Source organism: Lepisma saccharinum, chromosome 1 (genome assembly GCF_977018435.1).
Source record: "Lepisma saccharinum chromosome 1, izLepSacc3.1, whole genome shotgun sequence".
NCBI lineage: Eukaryota > Metazoa > Arthropoda > Insecta > Zygentoma > Lepismatidae > Lepisma > Lepisma saccharinum.
In genome coordinates, this window is record NC_139229.1 from 160,785,864 (window position 1) to 160,809,586 (window position 23,723).

Sequence of the window (23,723 nt, forward strand, 5' to 3'; positions counted from 1 at the left end):
CGAACCAGGGCACCTGCCTGCAACTGAATTGTAATTTTGGTGGCGCGCAATGAATTTGATACGTGAGAAAGCCCGCATAAACAAACTACGATTGCGGAATAAATAAAGGTACTGTGGAGTAACAATGCATTCTAAAAATAACTTCAAACAATGGTCAACACTTTTCTCGCTTGGTCTGCATGTGTATCGCGACAAACCGAAAAGTTTCTCGCTAACCAACTTTTTCGTGTTATGGTCTGATGATTTATACAAAATATCCAATGTGTGTGTGTGTGTGTGTGTGTGTATATATATATATATATATATATATATATATATATATATATATATATATATATATATATATATATATATATATATATATATATATATATATATATATATATATATATATATAACTCTCCCCGGCACCTATCCAGCGTCGAATAACATGGGTACCTGGGGGAAACCCTGGGGGGTAAAGGCGATCAGGGGCGTGATGCTGATCACATCACCTCCACTCACGACTGGATCAAGAAAGTGTGGGACGTTACCCCCACACCCCCTATATGCCTTCATGGCATGGTGGTATGCACAGGGGAGCACTTTACCTTTTCTTATCGTAAGCAAATTAATTCACTCAGGCGAAGAATATCATACCTACAAACATCATAGATCTCGTAGAAAAAAAACTGGCGAAGTTGTTCAAGCGGTTTGATATTTATGGCTTTTGAAGTATTTACTAGAAAAAAATTAAGTGTTTTGCAAAATTGCATCATTTCACATGAATTTATGCCATCAGTAAATAGAGCATAAAAAACTCTACAGGATAATGATTTCACTGTTTGAAATTTTTGACTTTTACATTTTGTAAATTTTGTAACATCTCGCAACGCGCGGTGGTAGAGAAGGACAGAGCTATTAGCAAAACTCATGTATTAGAGAGAGAGGGAAGTACTCCATTTACTTCCATACTGACTTTTAAGGTTGAGACACACTATAGAATTGTATCATAATCCAAAATTTAAAAATTTAGCATTCAATGGGGTAAAACATGACTTGTTCATAGTCAAACTAAGCAACATAGGAATAAGAGGGACAGCATATGAACTTATCCAATCTTATTTACAGGAGAGAACGCAAATTACCTAAATAAGCTACAACATACATGGTATAGTCACTAACTTTAAATCACAAAGTAGGAAAGTGTTAATGGGTGTACCCCAAGGATCAATCCTAGGACCCTTGCTCTTTTTTCGGTACATAAACAATGTACCAGAATACCCAAACACAAAAAATCATCACCTATGCAGATGACACAACCGTACTTGCCAGAGCTATTGACCCTAGAAAGCTTGAAATAAACACTTTTATCACCATAAACCAACTGGCACAATACCTAACTTCACAAGGATTAATAATTAACAACAATAAAACAAAATGTATGGTTTCCAATACAATCCGAAACATGGATTTCGAGTCAGAAACACTATGCATAGCCAATGCGATTATAGAAACTGTATCCTCAGTAAAGATTTTGGGAATAACAGTAGTGCAGTGGCACGGGTTCAGAAACCGAAAATGAGGCTCGGTGAGGCTCGCAGTGTTGCCAACTCCTCACTCAAAAAAATCACCAAGGTTTTTGTTTTTGGGTATAACCTAACCTCAAGCAAGGAGCTGGCAACACTGCGAGCCCTATTTTCGGGCGCAGTGTTGCCAACTCACCCCAAGAAAATTTCACCATGTGATATTTCACAGGCGAAGCTAACCTACAAATGGGAGTTGCCAACACTGATTAGTGGAGGTGCGCGGGTTCTGCGCTATTATTTGCGATTCAGTGTTGCCAACTCACCCCAAGAATATTTCACCATGTGATATTTTACAGGCGAAGCTAACCTACAAATGGGAGTTGGCAACACTGACTAGTGGAGGTGCACGGGTTCTGCGCTATTATTTGCGATTCAGTGTTGCCAACTCACCCCAAGAATATTTCACCATGTGATATTTTACAGGCGAAGCTAACCTACGAATGGGAGTTGGCAACACTGGCAACATCAATTGCGGTTCAGTGTTGCCAACTCACCTCAAGAATATTTCACCATGTGATATTTTACAGGCGAAGCTAACCTACAAATAGAAGTTGACAACACTGGTAACATCAATTGCGGTTCAATGTTGCCAACTCACCTGAAGAATAGTTCACCATGTGATATTTTACAGGCGAAGCTAACCTACAAATAGAAGTTGACAACACTGGTAACATCAATTGCGGTTCAATGTTGCCAACTTACCTGAAGAATATTTCATCATGTGATATTTTACAGGCGAAGCTAACCTACAAATGGGAGTTGGCAACACTGACTAATAGAAGTGGCCAGGGCTGCGTCCGAATCAGCAGCAGATGTCACCTAGAGCGCTGTTCCATCCGGGACTCAGCCAATCTCTGTTGTCCGAATTTGCGGTAGACGTGGAGTCGGAGGGAAGAGCAGAGAGGCGCGACAGATGCACGCTGGCGCTGTGATGCTGCGCTTGGCAGCCATATTCTAACTTTCATTTTGTACAGACAACATTTACTGATTAGAGGATGTAAAACTCAGTTATATTTTAATATTTTATCGATAATGAATGCAGAAAAATTGTAAATGATGAAATAGCGTGTTATATTTTTAATGTGAGTAGTTAGGTGGAAATCATTGTCATGTTTGTTTGCGCCCCACGCGGTGGGTGAAGTTCGGGCTGACACCTGGCGGGAAAAGTGACAGGCGTACTACAAGGGGACATGCAGATTCGGACGACTTGGACGTGACTTCGAGTGCACGCGAGAGCAACGGGAGAGAACAGGATGGAGCGCTTGCCAATCCGGACACGGCCTTTGTAAACCTCTCTCGGGAACGATGTGCCACACACACGCGCGCGCGCCTATCTATCGGTAGATCACGTTCCGTGCATTTATTTGTTGTGCTGACACAGCGTGATGAGTAAATAATGCACTTTCTCATTGAAGTACGAATGCACCTTATCGTAATCTTCCAAGTCCCGGGGACACCAAATATTTGTATATCGTGACTTTTGTAAACCTCTCTCGGGAACGAAGTGCCACACACGCGCGCGCGCGCGCCTCTTATTATTTCCGTATTGTGACGCAAGCAAACAAACAAATAATTTTTTTTATTTTTTTAAGATTCCTGGCCCCTAACCCCGCCAGGGTGCGTGGTGCCCAACCAAAAAAGGTTCTAACGGCTGAGGTTGTAGATAACCACACCTCTGTAGGGTTTCACGTGTTTTTTTTTTCTCTCAAACTTCCATGAAACCCTACAGAGGACCTCCGTAATGCATGCAACGTGTACTAACGACTCTAGTGTTATTTGATGTTGTATTATTTTGGATATAGAGTTTTATTGTGTGATAGATAAAAATAATTATGTTTATTATAATATTTTTTGATGAAGATGGAGAATGTATGTGTGTGTTACAAATAAAGTTGCATGCTTATTTTTTTAGTGTGTTTGTATGTGTATGTGTTTTTGATGTTCGACAGCATCTGAAACGTTAAAAAAAATTTTATTGTTAATTTTCACATGTAAAAACAACAACAACAAAATTTTTGTGCAAAAATTTCTGATTGTCTCGTGCTATAGTGCAAAAAAGATATTGCAACTGATAAGTGATGAAATTGATATTGTAATTGATCTTGAACTAGTGAAATTTTCGTATTGTGCTATTGAAACTGATTGTGCTAGTACAAAAATTTCTTATTGTGCAAGAAAAAATGTTAAAAAACTTGTTAAAACTGCTCTGTGACCCTCTCGTTCTTCACGTCGTGGACGAAGGATTTCTCGGCGACCAGGATGACGCTGCACACGGTGTCCTCGGGCAGCGCGTCGTGGAACTCGCAGACGACCTTGATGTTGGTGCGATCGTTGACCACCACCTGCTTCCTCTTCGTGGTATTGATGACGGACATGGGTCTGTGGGTTATGAATTCGCTGGGCGTGTAGTACATGTCCACGTTTCCCTCGGTCACGCGTTTGAAAGAGGTGTAAGCTTCGTAAAGTTTTAGGTAATCGTCTTTGGTCATGTCGAGGTTGTAATTCTCGCGCGGGAACACTTCGTTGCGCCCATTCTTCAGATAAACATTCTTGATCTTGCAGTTGTCGAATTTGCTGGAATTTTTTTCCTGATTTTTATCGCGACCGGTTTGAAAGAGTACCACGACGAAATCTGGCATGTCGAACTGTATGTTGTTGAACTGCGTTGTCACGTCGAATTCCATGTGACTTCCCGACGCCACCTTCTGCACGCACTGGTAACCGTGAAAGTGAATCGGCACCTGCGGACTCTTCAAGATCTCCGCTTTGTACTTGAGGGCGTAGTTTGTTTCGTATTCTACGATCGGCATTCTCAATTCCATGCTCCGGATGACGCACTTGGCCGCTTCAGGTAATGTGTTGGCTATCGGCGTGCCGTCGGCGTTCAAGTTGGTGTATCGCATCAGCGCGTCGTTGTCGTTGGCCGCTCTTCGAAACGTGACGCGCAATCCTCCCTTCCACATGATCTCTTTGTAGTCCGAGAAGAATCCCGGCAGCAGACGCATGGGAAAAAGCACCGTGTGACTTTTTGTTGATATTTTCGTCCCTGCTTCGAATCCTCCTGCTTGATAGTATGCTGCGTCTGTTTTGGATAATTTCAATGTTCCCACTGCCGTCGACGTGATGCCTGGATAATCGATTCTGTCGATGACGGTGTTGTGTTTCCTCACCTCCACCTGCGAGAACAGATGAGGCACGAAGTTGTCCACGAGTATCAAATTTGCTGCTGCGGGAAACGCGTCTCCGCTTTCCTTCTTCACCACGTCGAATTGAAGGTAGAGGTCTGCTCTGTGAGGATGAACGAACCCATCGCCTACGTCCACGTCGTATTCGATCTCCCTGTTTGCTTCGTTGAGATTGGCGAACGTGCGACGGTTCGGAGGGAAAGATTGCAATTCGTAACTTTCGATTTGCTCCATTTTCACTATGGGTGTTATTTATTATACGTTGATCTCCACGATGGCCGTCGTAGTGGCACCTGCGAAATCCACCACCTCTCCTTTCTCGTTCGTCACCACCAACTCTATGTCGTCTATGCGGTTGCGACATACTGGAAAATAGATCGGCGAAGAGGGCGTGTAGATGATCGGTTCCATGAATTCGGAACTGGGTTTGAACGTAGCTATGATTCCCGTCTGCTTGTGACTTCCCAGCAACTCCCCGTCCGAGGATTTTGTGATCATGCCTTCCGCCACGTTGCAGTGAACGTTTAGAGTTTCTATGGCTAGAAATTTAGGAATGTTGGTTGCCGTATGCTTGATGCCAGCTTCGAGTTTTGTGTTGTTCTCGAAACCTAAAAGTTCACCCATGGTACCCAGGTCCACGGTCTCCGTCGCCGATACGATTTCCACTCTGTGCGTGACCGAATTTTGAGAAAGGTACGTGCCTTTGGGTAATTGAGCTTGCAAAGTGGAAAGATTGTATTGGCCTGGCGTGACGACGATGTGTTCGCTTCCGACGCTAATTTTGTTGTTGTGCTGCGTGACGTTAGGTATGAGGTACATGCTGTAGAATGCACGCAGAGCTACGGATTTAGGATAGACGATGTCGTCGTGCAGCGTGAGTTTCAAGATCGAAGATTCGCTCGTGAGATGGAACACGCCCATCGTGTTTAAGATTCCACAATGCTTTCTGAAAATGTTCCACCGACGGGTTATTTATTTTAGACATGTATGCGAGAACGGAAAGGCATAGGTGGCCGCAGTTAACATCGGTGAAACCCTGGATGCGTTTGTCATTGTAGTAGAGGTTGGCAACACTGAGATACTTCACCAACCTGGCAGGTGGTGTGCCACCGAACGAATCGAAAACAAATGCATTGTTATCGTCAATTTTGAGGTAGCATATCCAATGTGTACCAGGATTTTTGTAACTGTCCAGGTTGACTACACCATACTCTTTTTTCTTCACAGCAGAGGGTAGAGAATCGGACATGAAAACACCCCTGAAGTTTTTTATTCCCAACAGTTCGATCAGAGATTCAATATCGAAGTTGGACAGGGCTTCTTTTTTTTTTATATTTCTTCAAAACATCGAGGTTATTTTTTTGTTTTTTGGTTATACCTTTCCCCTTTTTTTCCATAGCCAGGTTGTGACGTTTCTGTTCTTCCAATTCTGCCTTGTTCTTCTTCGAGTCGATGACTGTTTTCGCGATGGCAGCGCTACCGCCGGCCAAACTTCCAACGGCCCCCAATGCTGCCAGGATGGCTGGGATGCTGAATATGAACCCTCCGATTTTTTGCTGTTTCCGCGAACGCTGCAAGCGTCTCAATTGAGGTGTGCTGAGAAGTAATTTCATTCCGTGTCCTTTCGTCAAGCAAGAACGTTTCTTCTCGCGTTGTTTCTTGGTGAGTAAACCATCGAGGGCACCTAGATTTTTCAGATTGGAGTATGGTATCTGGTACACGACACCTTTAGGCTTCATGTTGATGCTTTATATGTTATCTTCACGGTATGTTATTTATATATATGTTCTGAGATTTTTTTTGTTTTGTGTAATTTTTTTTCGGTATGTTATTTATATATAAATGTTCTGAGATTTTTTTTGTTCCGTGTAATTTTTTTTCAAGGATATACTCCGCGCAGAGCCGTTACACAAATTCTATTACGTGCTTTGTTTTCTTACCAAGAAGTTCCTTTGTACCCTTGTACACGATTTGAGTTTTGTTCTCGATTAAAATAGCTAGCTTCTCGTCGGATAACATGTTAGCGTATCGATCTGGTAAAAATAGACTGTATTGTGCGTTGAGGAACAGACGCGCCTTGGGACCATACTGGGTAGAAACAATTGAACCGGAAGTTATCGTGTAAGGTTTGTCCACTTCCAATTCCTGAATTTTTACATATTCGATTGATGAATTTAGCATTTGTTTTAATGCTTGGGCGTCTAGTGATTGTTTATTCATTTTTTTATAAGATGGCAAACACAACTGGAGTTTTTTTTTTTTTTATGTAGTGTTATTTATATGCCGAAGAAATTTTTTTCACGGTTCGAGAATTTTTTTTATTTCTACACACCCCATCCAAATTTTTGTTTCGTGTTCATGGCGATGGTGGTGCCCAGTGCTGCAATTCTTTCTCCCAGCGAAGCGTCTCTGCTGACGAATCTTTCGAAAGCTGCGTGCTCTAACTTTCTGTCTGTTTCGTGACGTGCATCCAGATCGGTGCGAGTGGTGTTGTAGGCAATGTCGTGATCTTTGCATGCGGCGTCCAACGGATTCACGCCCTTGTCTCCTCTCTCCAATCTTTTCTCGAGTTTGGTACCCGGTCCGCAGTACTGGTAGCCGGGTAAATGCATCTCGAAAGGTAATTTGTTGATGATGTCGTTCACGAGTCCCTTTCCTTCGGCCACGTTCCAGAATCTCGGAGGCAGCGTGTTGATAATTTTAATGAGGTAACCTATGCCCTTGTCGTCGTTCACGATGAAGTTGGAAAGTTTGGTGCTGATCATGTCCACAATTCCTATCTTCTCGTTGTAGAAATTACGATTGCCTGCATTCTCCTCTCCTGCAATAACCAACAATCGGTCTATGAGCTTGCGCACGTCGTCCACCCACACAAACTCTTTGGGCAGGGTGTTGTAGAGTTTGACGCCGCTGCCTGTTTTGACCTGGTTCCATATCGGTTTGATGAGATTCCTGTACTTCTCGCCGCTGCTCGATTTCACCCTATTCTGCGAGGCGTTGTTGTTCTGGTACAAGGCATCCGTCATGATCAAAATTTCCTTGTAACTCTGGTAATCTTCGTCGGTGTAATCTTTCGGCTGCTTTTTGGCAACGAGTTCCCACAGTCCCACCGTACCCGGATACCTGTTCCAACTATCCTTCTCGCCTAAATTAACTTTAATGTCGTTGCCTTCGAAGCTCACCTTCGATTTTCCAATCTTCCAAACCACACCGCCGCCTTCGTTGCTCTCCATGCTCGGATACAATCCGAACACTTCATCCTTGTCGAATTTCCCCGTGCTCAGGTAGTCTCGTGCCAAAGGTCCCAACTCGATCTTATCCAAAGACGACGGCGTGCTACCTATGGCTCGACGTCGTGGCGGTACTTCCTTCAGTTCGAACGGCGTGGAAGGAATGCTTGAAATGGGCGTGGGTACGGTGTAACTTTTAGCTGCAAGTGGTACGAGTTCGTTGATCAAATTTTTATTTTGTTCCGTCACGCCTTTAATTTCTTTACCTAGATCGCTGATGGCGTCGATCACAGGTTGATCTTGACGTTTCTTCTCTTCGTAGAATCCGCGATTCTCGGATTTCCAACCTTTGAAGCGTTTCGCGAGGTAATCGCGAAGCTTGAGATTTTCGTCTTCGATTTTTCGTTTCGTCATAACGTTATTTATACACGTCGTTTCTCACAACGTTGCAACGTTTAGAAAGTCGTTGATTTTATTTCTGTATTTTCCGTCGTTGGGTTTTCTCGTCATGTCGATCGTCGCGAATCCGAAATCGTCACTGTTCCAACAGTGGGAGCAGCAGCGTTCCGAAAATTGATTGTAGTTCATGTCTCCGCCTACGTAGTCATCGTACGCGTGCTTGAGGTTGGTGTGATCTTGACGAAACAAACATATAAAATTAGCGTTGTCGCGTACTAACTGTTTTGGAATTTTGGAAAACGTTTGAGCTAGGAAGAAGCAATCTATTCCTTTGTGACGACCTTGCGTGAAAAAATTGCGAATTTCATTTTGATTTTCCAGGATGACATCGTCGAACACAACGACTGAATTTTCACGACAATCGTCGAGTGGTTTTATTTCCGAAGAGAACGTTGCAATGTCCAGACCATCGTACAGTTTTATCAGTTGCTGGTATTTCGCTTGCTCCAAACTTTTCGAGAACACGTAGAGGTGCCTGTTCTTCCAATCTAACCAATTCGGTGCGAGGAGAAAATTGTCCACGAGCAGTGTTGTTTTCCCACACCCCGAAGGACCTACGATTAGACAGCGGATGCTGTCGGGAAGCAACTCGCCGTTCTTTTTTTTTGTTTGACTTTCCGAATCCGGTAGACGCTTCACCACGTTTCACGTACTCACAAGATTACTTCGTTCGCGTCGATCCAACTCTTTTCCGGAAGTCCCAGCCATTTGACAAACAGTTTGTCGCCTTTCCTACGCAATACTTTCTCGATGAGGTACGTGTCGGGATGTTTTGTTTTAGAGAGTTCCTCTTCGTAAAATCTTCCTTTCAAAATCTCACCGCTACTATCTTTTATTATATACGTGTGTCGGTTTCCGGGTAAAACTCGAACCACCGTAAAAAGTTCCGTGCTCCAATTTTTTGTGAACCCCTTCTCGAAGGTGTGTTTGAATTTGCTGATCCTCACCTGGTCTCCAATTTTGAATTTTGATTTTTTGGTAGTTGTGGGAGTATACTTTGGACAGTAAACTGTAGAAATTAAACGTTGCTCGTCAGATTTCGTAACGTCAGCTGGCTTTATGCCTATCGTTCTGTGTACCGTATCATTATAGGTGTCGACGAGTTCCGGCAGTATGTCGACCCATTTGTAATTTCCTCGAAGCGTGAATCGTTTCCACATGTGTGTTTTCAAGGTTCGATTAAATCTTTCCACGATGCTGGCTTTGATGTGACTGAAGGTTGAATAATGTCGAATGTCCTGTTTTTGAATAAACTTTTGGAATACGGCATTGTAAAATTCCTTCCCCTTGTCTGTTTGCAAAAACCGAGGTCGTCTGTTGCTTTCGCGAAAAATTGTCTTGAATGTTTCCGTGACGTATGTCCCCGTTTTGGCTTTCAAAGGTAGAGCCCATGCAAATTTCGAAAACGTGTCTATGACGGTGAGGAGGTACTTGTTGCCCTTGTTCAATTTATGCACATTTTTTAGATTGCCGCTACTCATCTCCACGAGGTCACTTTGCCAGAGGTTATCGATTCCCTTGGTTACCACAGCTAAACGTTCGTAGTTGCGACGTGCAGGTTTATGCAATTCTTCGACGATGGCTTGCCTAGACATTTTTTAGAGATTACGTTTGAAGAGAAGCACCAGCGTGATGGGATTCAAAGAGGGTGGCACTTCGCTCGTGTTTTGAATGATCAGTTTATCGCCGGTACTCACGTCGAAAACGGTAAGATCTTCGTCTTCGTGTATTTCATATACGTTGCGCGTTTTGTTCCAACGTGCCAGAGGAATATTTCCTGCTTTCTGGACACCACGATTTGATATCAAGGTCATGGTGGGAACGCTAGCTTTTCTGCCGTGAGACCAGTACGAAAATTCGTTTATCTGAATCGTGCCATCGAGGAGAAACTTGTAGTACGGATGATAAGGATGTAACATGTACAGTTTGTTATCTTCGACGAACGTGGAGATTCTCTGTTGATTGGGTACGCTGTTGATTTCGATGGCTTGCAGAGAATGCAGTTTAGCGAATTTAGTATCAACGCTAACGAGGTTGCTGTGAAGCTGTCCCAGTGTATTTTGTACAGGCAACAAATGTTCGACGATGGTATCCGTTACTGTAGAAAATGACGGTTTGATTTTCACTTCCACGTTCAACTGCTTGAAGTTTTCGTTGAGTTCTTGTAATTTGGCACCGAAAGAGGCCAGCGTCGATTCCTGCGTGGATTCCAGCACTCCAACTTGATCTCTGATGTTGACGACGATACTCTGAAGGTTTTCGACTTGATTTAATTTCGAACTTTTCTCGGTAAGATCGTTCACGATGCTTCGCATCTCGGTAAACTGCGTGTGAAGGTCGGCGACGCTCTGCGAAGTGGGCAGCGTCGACACCAGCGAAGTAAGTTCGTCTCGAATCTGTTCCACGTTCGCCGTTTCCGTTTCTAGTCGTTTCAGCATACGTGATATGCTCCTTTTCAAAGCGTGTAATTCTTTTGAGGTGGGGAGATTGGCCACCCTACTCTCGAGATCGCTCAATGAACTTTTGATGTTGCTCGAATCGGATAGTGCCGTCACCGCCGATTTCAATTTTTCCAAATCTTCGCTCGAAGGTACGCTCGTCCGTAACGATTCCAAGTCACCCTGTATGTTGTCCAGTACGTGATGAAAATGAGCAAGATTCGTTTCGACGTTCAAATTTTCTAAATATTCGATCTTCTGCTGAACCGTGCTTAACGTGTCTTGTATGCTCGTCAACGCACTGGCTTCAGTGTGAATATTTTTAATTTCTTCGTTGATCAACTCCAGAGACGCCTGAAGCGTAGCGATGGTGGTTTGAATGTGTTCGAAATCTTGATAAGCCTCCAATTGAATTTTTATGTTTGCAACGCTTTTGCTGATGACTTGGAGTTCGTCTGACGATGGTAGGTTCGTCATGGTATCTTCCAAAGTCTGTAACTTGGATTTAATTTCTTCCAACGTGCCGGCAAATTCTTCTTGTAATTTGGAAACAACAACATGCAAGCGTTCTACATCAATATCTTTCACGACGGTTTGAAGTTCAGAGAAATTCTTTTCGATTGTCGAAGTTCGTTCTTCGATTTCGAGTTTCAATTTTTCCAAATCTTCATTTTTCGATTGAAATTGCTGCAATTTGGCCAAATCATTTTGAAGCTTATCCACGCTCAACTGTATATTTTGAACGTTGTCGTAAGAAGGTACGTCGACATAATTTTTTATGAGCGTTTTCAGTTCGGAATCGATTTTCAGAATGGGGTCGAGACATTGCGTTTGGAGCGTAGCGATTTCCGACTCTAAACTTTTGTTTAAGGTCTCCTGCAAAGCGATCAAATCGCTCCTCAACTTTTTAATTCGGACGTCCAACATGAGAATCTCTTCTGCGTGGTCTACACGCTTAGTGTTGCCGAAAATGTCGTTAGGCATTTTGGTTAACGGTTATTTATAATAGGATAGACGATTCGTAATTCAACGAAGAGAGGAATGAGTTTGTCGTAATCTCCTAGGAGTTTAACGTATAAACAATCTCCTGCAGAAACATCGTACGTAATGTTAGAAAGCATCTTGTCGTGCTTGATTCGAAAAATGTTCTTGCCGGTAGATATTTTGATTTCGCCTACGTTTTCCGGATTCACGGTGATTTGAAGTTTTCCATCGATCGGAATTTTGTAAAAATGTAAATTGTTGTTGAAGACGTAAAACATCTTGCCTACATCGTCATCCAATTTCGTCCAAATGCTATTAAGGTGAACAATCAGTAGACCGTTGAGTTTAGTTAACATGGAAGGTAGAAATTCATGATCTGTCGTCGCGCGGTGTACAGTCTCCATGTTGGTTTGTTTTCGGAAACCAAAGAGATTCATAGGTATGCTGGTTATTTAAAATACGGTCAAAGTTTTTTTGTAATGACAGTCAGTGTTTTTTTTTTGTAATAACTAACAAAATGATTTTTTTTGTTTTTTTTTTGTTTTGTTTTATGAATCTTCTGTTGAAGATGGGCATATGTTGCAGGTTTTGCTTTCTGCTAAGCGATAGTGCCCCCACGGCAGTGTGTGGATTCCACATTGGAGAACACACCTCTTGTCGTCGTTGGGATCCAGGGCAATCTTCCTCACTTTGTTGGTGGTCAACACATGGTCGACGCTCTGGATGCGCTGTTCTGCTCTTAGAACCGACGACCTGGTCTTGAGGCAATCCACGAAGTCCTCGAATGTGAGATGCTCCCGAACCACCTGTTTGCCGACACCCTTGGCCTTCTTGGTAACGCTGCCCTCGGCTTTGATGGTATAGGCCTTGGCGCGAAGACCTGCAAACTCAAGAATCACGTCTCCGTCCTTCTCATCTTTGAGTTTGCCAGGCACCTTCTTGTTGCTGGTCAGGATACCGTACTGGTTCGGCTGGGGATAGCCCGAGGTGTCGAAGAGTTTAACCAAAGATGGAACTGTGGCTATATCCTCGTATGCATCGGGTGAGCGGACGTGGTACACCAAGCTGTCCGTGTCCGTGTAGAGAAGCGAGATGTTGTGGCCGTAGTGTGGACGTAATATGTCGTAGTACGTCTCGAACATGTGGAGCTTGCTCAGATCCAGAACCGTGGCTCCCACATAGATGGGCTTGGTTAGTTTCACCACACCTTGCTTCATGTGAATCAGAGCCAGCTGCTCGTTATAGATTGTTCGAGACTTGAACAATGGACTCGCGACAAGCTGACGACATCGCTCTTTCCTCGTCACCAATTTTATGTCCACGCGATTCCGTACATTCTCCATGGTTTTGCCAAACACCGCATTATTCATGAGCTTGAAGAAATCCTTATCAAGCTCGGACGTGGCTGCGGTGCGGTGTTTAGTGTTGACTTCGATATATGGACGCAACCACGGAGAATGCTCGAACTTGAGGATGTGGTGAACTGCGTGGACTGTGACCCCTTGCTGCATCAACCACCGGAGATTCTTGTAGTGAAGGACGTAATTCTTCTTGGGTTCGAAATCCATGACGAGCTTCGTTTGGTTGGAATCGGGTGGACACTTAAACTCGGGTGCAGGGGGAAGATCGCAAAACAAATCCTGCAGCTTCTCGGAGAACTCAAGGTCCACCTCGGCGAAAAATCCATATTCCGAATCGTCGAAACCTTCAACGTCAAATTTGGTAGGGTCAGCCCACTCGAACCCTCTAAAAGGGAGTGGCTGCATCATGGAGTGCCCATACAAGTTATTTACGTCCGTGTGCATGATGTAGCTCGACGGTTGGGTGGAGTCGTAGCCAGCAGCCATGTGGTGATTGTTGGCGCGCGCGTGCCGTTGCGACACCTGGACCATTCCACCCCGCACAGCACGTTCCACAAACAGCATCATGTCTACGTCCGAAAGAAGCTCCAGCTCGATTTTCGTCACCAGAAGCATGGCTGACCACACCAGTCCGGGGAGACTATAGAAGTAGGCGGGATCCAGGTGGTAGATCTTCATTGCGGTCGCCCGGAACGTCTGGAACACGTCGGCGAGGAGCGTCACATCAAGTTTGAGGTAGGCGTCGTGGTAGTCTCCGAGAGTTCGACAACCCAGCTCGCGCCACATGGACTGGGCGTGGTGATATTCTTCGTCGGTGATGTTCGAGCCTCGTAGCTGGCTGTAGAACTTCGCCTGGGGAGGTAGCGTCGTCTCCGCAAACTTGGTAGAGTCGGTGATGTATTCGTAGGGGTAGACCCCCTTACGCCTGAAGAGACCGGCGTCCAAGTTTGGAAAATTCGCAGAGGTAATAAGCATTTGCTCGTTGCTCAGCTTCCCTGCAAGGGCATCGAGGCTGGCCGGGAGGAACCTCAGGGAGTCGAGGAAGCGAAGCTCGACGGTAGAGTCTGCTCCCGGGATTCGAACCCATTTGCTCACACTGATGTAACGCTCCTCGTTTTGTGCCAGGATGTTGATTCGCATGTCGTCGTACACAAGATGCTTGATCAGGTGGTGAAAGTCGTACCCCGAGCCGTTGTGAAAAAACACAGGGATGAAGCGCGGGTCCCGGGCCAAGCGGTTGCAATCGTTGCACCAAGGACCAACGTACCTACCGTTAAAGTGATCGTGGTGACGGACTTTATGGTTTTTGGTAGTGTACTCTTTGACGCAGACAGGGCAAGCGATGGCCTCGTCATGTCTATGTTGATCGTCGGTGGACAGCGGGAGCATAGACTTGGGGGCCAACAATACCTTCCCTATTTCGATGGCCTCGACAACCATCCTCTCGAGGAAGTGTTTGGCTGCGTCGGGACCACGGTACACATAAGGCTCGGGGGCGATGTGCTGGTCTCGTCGCACCACAACGTATGCGAAACTGGATGCCTCGTGGAGTTGGTAAGGGGTAGTGGAAGAAACTTCGGGATCGGGATCGCAAGTAGACAGGGGTTTGAGGAAGGCCTCGAAATCCGCGATGATGATAGCAGGGTGCTCCACCATGGCACCGTGCATGTGGAAACGCTCCATGGTGCCAGGTTTGGGCAAGTCTGCCACCCCCGGTTCGTTGGCATTGCAGTAGAGCTTGTGGTTAGCGAGCTTCTCGGCAGCGATGTTGGGACCTCTGATGCGTTGATAATCCCCCCGTTTTTGATTACGAAATTTAGACAAGCACCTGGGACAAACTTCTATGTGGGTTTTGTCTTTGCTCAGCTGGCTCGAAACAAGTCTAGAGAGAGAACGGATGAGGGTGTAGTGATGGCGAGTTTCATCTTTGATGAGCAGAAGGTAAATTTTCTGCGCACCATCGTCGTTTACGTCGCTCACCCGGATGGGGTACACCACATTTTTGTCGGTGAGACCGTAAACGTTTATGGCCAACCGAGGGTTGTGTGTACAAGCCTCGAACTTGCGAATATCCGAGACCTCCACCGGGTAGTCGATTCCAGCCATCACATCTTCCAGCTCTGGCTCGTAGGGTAGGTAGTGGTTAACTCGGCGTGGTTGGTTTTTCCGGTCGACAGGGTGCAACGCTGCAAGCACACACCATATGAAGCACTTGGCGTCACTGTTCTGAATGTTCAGGACGGCCTTCTTTTTCACAATAGCAGGTGGTAAGGGGACGTAGCTGGAGGCGGAGAGAGGCACAAACTTGCAAAGTTTGACGTGCAGTTCGTGACGCTCGCCACACAGCGAACCCCCCGAGCCCTTGGCTTGATGTTCCTCCTGCTTTGCCACCAGCTCCTCGGCAAACTTGTTGTAGATGACCTCTAGGTTTTCGACATCCGCCAGATGCAGCGTCTTCGCCTTGGTGTTGTGGCAGAAGCTGTAAATTTCACCAGACGGTTTCTTGTACCAGCAACATAGCGATGCGTAGAATTTAGTGGAGTGCGTTGCAAGCGCATCGTCGAGGATGGAAATAATTTGGGCTTGCACGTTCTCCAAAAAACTACGGACGTCGCATGAGCCCTCCGAAGTAAAAGGAAAATCCTCTAACAAACGCTGGAAAGCAGACTGGTTCGCTTTTATCGCAGGCTTGACGCATTTGGCGGGTGGTGCATTGATGGAGGCTGCTTCTGCCTTTCTCTTGGTGGAGGTCGAAGGCTGGGCCCCAGATGTATTTTTGCTTAGACAAGTAAGCTTATGCTTCTTGATATACGCAATTGTAATATGTTTATTGCATCCGGAACACAGTTCGGTGGCAGCCAAATGCTTGCCTGGCACGCAGGTGCGACAATGTCTTGCAAAATTTTTGCTTGATATGGCTGTTTTGCACACAGGGCAATTTTTCATGGAACGCATTTTTTCGGGGGTATGTTTATTTATATGTGATCTGTTGGTGGTAGAGTGTTGTCTTCCTCAAATATGTGTTTTAATCAACTCTATAAAAAAAATAAAAAAAAATATATAAGAAAAATATGATTGTAGATAGAAAAAGCACAATAAATATTGTATGCATGTGTAATTCTATTTAGCTTATTTTTGCTAGACACGAATCTTCTTCAGATTTTATTGCCCACTAGTATATTTTTCTACCAATCTAGTAGAGGTGTGAAACTATGAAAATGTTCTTGTTCCACGACGCGCTGCCCGAGGACACCGTGTGCAGCGTCATCCTGGTCGCCGAGAAATCCTTCGTCCACGACGTGAAGAACGAGAGGGTCACAGAGCAGTTTTAACAAGTTTTTTAACATTTTTTCTTGCACAATAAGAAATTTTTGTACTAGCACAATCAGTTTCAATAGCACAATACGAAAATTTCACTAGTTCAAGATCAGTTACAATATCTTTTTTCTCATCAGTTTTTTTTGCACTATAACACAAGACAATCAGAAATTTTTGCACAAAAATTTTGTTGTTGTTGTTTTTACATGTGAAAATTAACAATAAAATTTTTTTTATCGTTTCAGATGCTGTCGAACATCAAAAACACATACACATACAAACACACTAAAAAAATAAGCATGCAACTTTATTTGTAACACACACATACATTCTCCATCTTCATCAAAAAATATTATAATAAACATAATTATTTTTATCTATCACACAATAAAACTCTATATCCAAAATATTACAACATCAAATAACACTAGAGTCGTTAGTACACGTTGCATGCATTACGGAGGTCCTCTGTAGGGTTTCATGGAAGTTTGGGGGGAAAAAAAAACACGTGAAACCCTACAGAGGTGTGGTTATCTACAACCACAGCCGTTAGAACCTTTTTTGGTTGGGCACCACGCACCCTGGCGGGGTTAGGGGCCAGGAATCTTAAAAAAATAAAAAAAATTATTTGTTTGTTTGCTTGCGTCACAATACGGAAATAATAAGAGGCGCGCGCGCGCGCGTGTGTGGCACTTCGTTCCCGAGAGAGGTTTACAAAAGTCACGATATACAAATATTTGGTGTCCCCGGGACTTGGAAGATTACGATAAGGTGCATTCGTACTTCAATGAGAAAGTGCATTATTTACTCATCACGCTGTGTCAGCACAACAAATAAATGCACGGAACGTGATCTACCGATAGATAGGCGCGCGCGCGTGTGTGTGGCACATCGTTCCCGAGAGAGGTTTACAAAGGCCGTGTCCGGATTGGCAAGCGCTCCATCCTGTTCTCTCCCGTTGCTCTCGCGTGCACTCGAAGTCACGTCCAAGTCGTCCGAATCTGCATGTCCCCTTGTAGTACGCCTGTCACTTTTCCCGCCAGGTGTCAGCCCGAACTTCACCCACCGCGTGGGGCGCAAACAAACATGACAATGATTTCCACCTAACTACTCACATTAAAAATATAACACGCTATTTCATCATTTACAATTTTTCTGCATTCATTATCGATAAAATATTAAAATATAACTGAGTTTTACATCCTCTAATCAGTAAATGTTGTCTGTACAAAATGAAAGTTAGAATATGGCTGCCAAGCGCAGCATCACAGCGCCAGCGTGCATCTGTCGCGCCTCTCTGCTCTTCCCTCCGACTCCACGTCTACCGCAAATTCGGACAACAGAGATTGGCTGAGTCCCGGATGGAACAGCGCTCTAGGTGACATCTGCTGCTGATTCGGACGCAGCCCTGGCCACTTCTATTAGTCAGTGTTGCCAACTCCCATTTGTAGGTTAGCTTCGCCTGTAAAATATCACATGATGAAATATTCTTCAGGTAAGTTGGCAACATTGAACCGCAATTGATGTTACCAGTGTTGTCAACTTCTATTTGTAGGTTAGCTTCGCCTGTAAAATATCACATGGTGAAATATTCTTCAGGTGAGTTGGCAACATTGAACCGCAATTGATGTTACCAGTGTTGTCAACTTCTATTTGTAGGTTAGCTTCGCCTGTAAAATATCACATGGTGAAATATTCTTGAGGTGAGTTGGCAACACTGAACCGCAATTGATGTTGCCAGTGTTGCCAACTCCCATTCGTAGGTTAGCTTCGCCTGTAAAATAACATGTGGTGAAATATTCTTGGGGTGAGTTGGCAACACTGAATCGCAAATAATAGCGCAGAACCCGTGCACCTCCACTAGTCAGTGTTGCCAACTCCCATTTGTAGGTTAGCTTCGCCTGTAAAATATCACATGGTGAAATATTCTTGGGGTGAGTTGGCAACACTGAATCGCAAATAATAGCGCAGAACCCGCGCACCTCCACTAATCAGTGTTGGCAACTCCCATTTGTAGGTTAGCTTCGCCTGTGAAATATCACATGGTGAAATTTTCTTGGGGTGAGTTGGCAACACTGCGCCCGAAAATGGGGCTCGCAGTGTTGCCAGCTCCTTGCTTGAGGTTAGGTTATACCCAAAAACAAAAACCTTAGTGATTTTTTTGAGTGAGGAGTTGGCAACACTGCGAGCCTCACCGAGCCTCATTTTCGGTTTCTGAACCCGTGCCACTGCACTACTAATAACACTACAGCAAAAATTAACGTGGGAAGAACAAATTAACAATATCTGCAGTAAATTATCATCTAACCTATACCAGCTAAAACAAATGGCCGAATATAATTTAACAGAAATTAACAAATGCATATATTATGGACTAATTTACCCCTATGTTGAATATGACATAATACCGTGGGGTGGATCATCTTATAATAATACTGTCAGAATACTGAGACTTCAAAAGAGAGCACTTAGAATAATGTACAAAGTAGGCGGTAGGGAATCCTGCAAAGAGTAATTCAGGAAGAAACAAATAATGAAAATATACTCCCTATACATCTATAAGGCTATAATGTTTGTTCTAAATACTACAGTGTGTTTCAAAAGATGTGCAACCCAAAATTTGAAAATTGTTATCATGAAAACCGTAAGAGGTATTTACACCAGATTTACTACATTATAAAGCTCATCCATTGAGATATTTTTCAATGCTTAACATTATCAATTTATTCCATACAGAAAATTAATAACTGGAGGAAGGCAGCATTAAAATGTTTCCAGAAATGTACTTTTGAGTGAGAAAACTACATAAGAAATTACCGGGAGAGTCATAATTAGACGTCTGATGACTGATGCCATGTCAATCTGTCATTTGCCACCAATATTGATAATGTGCAGCATTTGATGGATTTATGACTGGCAATTTTATGGGTTGAGTGAAAAAGTGCCATTTTTGGGACATATCGCCGTAGCTGGCAACACTAGCAGGTCGAAACTTTGTCACCAGATGCACACAACATGTGCCTAACTATTGACCATACATTTACATGAAAAATCATAAATCATGATTTTGTACCAAAATTCGACTCTTGAGAGAATCCTAGGCTGCCCCTGGCTACCCTGAATTTCCTTCCCCACTACAGTGCCCGGTTGATTCAGCATGGAGTATTCATTGAAGCAGCACATGTGCCTTGTTGAGGAGTATTTTACTTACTCATTTTTACACTCATGTGCAAGAGGTTTTCCAAGCTTCTGCTGTACCTCACAAAGCAAATGTTTTAAGACTAGTGCATCAATTTCGAGAAACCAGAAATGTATGTGACAAAACAAGAAGTGGTCACCCATCGGTTTTAGCCCCTGCCTCAGTGGGGGATGTGCGTACATGCCTGGAACAATCTCCAACCAAAAATCTGAGGAAACTTACATCCCAAGCAGACTAGTCACTTTCCTGTGCTCATAGGGATGTGAAGAAAACTACCCTAAAAACCATATCGTGTTCGCACTGTTCAAGAACTGCAACACCTTGATTAGGATAAACTCTTGAAGTACTGCAGGTGGTTTCGATCTCTCAATGAAGAAAATGACTTCAGAATTCTCGATTCCGTGCTTTTCACTGATGACACTTGGTTCCATTTGAATGGTTATGTAAACAGCCAAAACAGCAGAATATGGTCTTCTGAAAATCCTCATGCGTTCCACGAGCAACCGCTTCATCCACAAAATCTCGGAGTATGGTGTGCTGTATCCCGACGACGTAATTTGGGTCCCATTTTCTTTGAGCGGACAGTGGATGGTGTTGTATACCGATATATCATCACTCAATTTATTTCCCTGCTTCAACAGGATGAACACGATTGCTGGTTTCAGCAAGATGGCGCTACCTGCCATACCTCCAACGAAACTATGGAATTTTTGTGCAAGTTTTTCCATGAAAGGATTATTTCCAAAAATTTATGGTCCCCAACATCACCCGATTTCTATCTTTGGGGTTACCTCAAAGGAGCACTTTACAGGACACATCCACCCTACAAGAATTAAAGACAAACGTTGAAACTGCAATTTTGAATATTAAGGAGGAAACACTTCACAGAGTTTCAACCAATTTCAACCAACATGATTAGAAGAGTGCGAGCATGTATCCATGATGAGGGAACCCACTTTGAGCATCTCCTGTAAAGGTGACACATTTGCTATTGTTGTTAAACTGTTTTTCTTTCCTGATTTGACAACAATCAACAATATCAAACACCAACAAATGATCCCACAAATTCTTAAGAGTTGGTATATACTGTTAAAGATCAATTCTCAGATGTTTTCAGCAAATTAACAATGTTTATAAAATATTGTACAGTAGACTCGCGATTATCCCAGCTAATTGGGACCGAGATTACCTCGGATACGGAAAAATTCAGATAATACTGAGATAATGTGCTAATAACAGTTGGGTTGAAAAGTTCGTAGGCTAACATAGTAAAAAATATTTTTTTGACAAAATTCGATTTTATTATTCAATATAGTTGCCTTCGAGGGCGATACAACGATTATAGCGGTCATACAACTTTTCGATGCCATTTTTATAGTACGATTTCTCTTTAGCCTCAAAATAGGCCTCAGTTTCGGCGATTATCTCTTCATCAGTGCTAAATTTCTTTCCAGCGAGCATTCTTTTAAGGTCTGCAAACAGGAAAAAGTCACTGGGGGCCAGATCTGGAGAATATGGTGGATGGGGAAGCAATTCGTAGTCTAATTCATATAATTTTGCCATCGTTTTCATTGATTTGTGACACGGTGCATTGTCTTGATGAAACAGCACTTTTTTCTTCTTCAAATGGGGCCGTTTTTTCGTGATTTCATCCTTTAAACGCTCCAACAACGCTATGTAATAATCGCTGTTGATGGTCTGGCCCTTTTTGAGGTAATCGATGAATATAATACCATGCGCATCCCAGAATACTGATGCCATAACCTTCCCAGCCGACTGTTGCGTCTTTCCACGCTTTGGATTCGGTTCATCACGTGCAGTCCACTCGGCTGACTGTCGATTGGACTCTGGAGTGTAGTTATGGAGCCATGTTTCATCCATTGTAATATATCGACGGAAAAATTCGTGTTTATTACGGATGAATATCGCTAAACATTGCTCCGAATCATCAAAACGTTGTTTTTGATCGATTGTGAGCACGCGCGGCACCCATTTTGCACACAGCTTTCGCATGTTCAAATATTCATGCACAATATGTCCAACACGTTCCTTTGATATTTTTAAAGTCTCAGCTATCTTGATCAACTTCACTTTACGATCATTTAAAATTATTTTGTGGACTTTTTTGATGTTTTCGTCGGTAACAGCCTCTTTGGGGCATCCACTGCGTGCATCGTCTTCGATGCTCGTTTCACCTTGTTTAAATTTAGCAAACCACTTCTCAACGGTTGATTTTCCTGGTGCAGAGTCCGAATAATGTTTATCAAGCCAAGCCTTGGCTTCAACAGTATTTTTTTTCGCCAAAAAGCAATGCTTTATTAACACACGAAATTCATTTTTATCCATTTTTTCACAATAACAAAAGCTGCTTCACTCACAATGCTATATCTCACGAACTAATTATCCGGCAGCTGTGAAATTTATACACGTATCTTTTGAAGGTTAGTACTAAGTAAAAATCACATGGATTTAATTCTAGTAACGCCATCTATGAGTCAGCCTACGAACTTTTCACCCCAACTGTTATATCTCCCTCTCTGTCCTTTCCTGCATTTCCTCCTCTCTCTTCCCTTCTCTCCCCATCCCACCGCTGTGAAGGTGGGCTAGGAAAACAACGAAACAACACTTAAAACTGTATAGTAATTATTTATTACTAGTACATCATAAATGAGAAGATTACTTTTTCCGCTTAGAATAGGGCTACACACACAAACACCACCAGAACAATCGGATAAACCGACAATGGGCTCATTCTGAAAGTCACATGAGTTTAACGCGTTAAACGAGTTATGGTAATTGGCTGTCCCATAAGTGCTTCCCTGCATTTCGCGAGTTTCATTATGCTGTCCCAAAAGTCACATTCCGTGTGTTTTGTGCAAGAACAAGATTCGCCAAACGCACGGGCCAGGAGGCTGGTTTGTTCGGTGAGAATCGTCGGCTGCTTTCAGACATCGTGCGTGCTGATGGATTCAAACTGCACTAGTTCGGAAAATATATTATAATTTTAACAGATATCGATATGAAGCGACATGCACAAGATAAGCATTCCTTAACCATTCTTAGAATGTGATGAAAATGTGTAAGTGTGTCCACAGCAGAGTTTATTTTTCCCGTAAGGACATTCCTTCCGCTGGACGCCATGTGAAAACTTTCTCTAAAGAAAACACTGCGCCTGCACTTTCGACTAGTGTCCCATAAGTCTGTAAAATAACTGGTTTCACCAGATTCACGAGCCCAGTTATTTCCGTTGAATGAGTTCGTTTCGTTACGACTTTCGGAACGCAGCCAATGTAAGGAACACGTGCAGCGCGGACGGAGACTTGACTCCGTACACAAACAGGAGGGTGCGTTATGAAGCGCTAAGTTTTCCAACCACTCCCTCGGTTAATCGCGAGTCTGCTGTAATTGCTTTTGTTTGGATAAATGCTAACATAAATTTATTAACCCAGTGATGGCCTTATTTTCTTGTAGTTTACGGTTATTACAAGCATAAGAAAACAGTTTTTCTTTGTGACGTTTCAGGAGAACACACGCTCCTTTCATCAGACATTTATTTTCATTTTGACTAAAGATACAGTTATAACAATGGTTAGTAATTTTTAAACAAAAAGAATCCGTTATATAATGGACGTTGTCAATGTTACATTGTTGTAATATAGCAACTTAACTGTGAAAAAAAGCAGTCTGTTGTATTTTTATTTGAGATTTTTTTAAATTATGAATCCCAAATATCATCAGGTAATTCAAATTCATCATTGTTTTCACACAGTCTCTTGATGTTTTCTGTTACATTAAATTTCAAAGATGGTGGCTTACTCCATTTGTGAAAAAGAAAACTCCATACTGGATCTACATTACCATTTTCATTATTTAATTTATTCCAGTGTTCTTCTGCAATGAACGAAGCTTCCCAGACATTCAACTCTGTGTTTCCCGTTAATCTTTTTAAAACCCTTCTCTTTTTTAATCAAATGTTTCTCT

General features: G+C 43.2%; 1 protein-coding gene across 2 annotated transcripts in view; it reads right to left on the reverse strand.

Moving 5' to 3' along the window:
• Positions 1–23,723, reverse strand: part of alpha-Man-IIa (alpha-mannosidase 2) — an 81,087-nt gene that overhangs the window by 49,359 nt on the left and 8,005 nt on the right. The window lies entirely within an intron of this gene.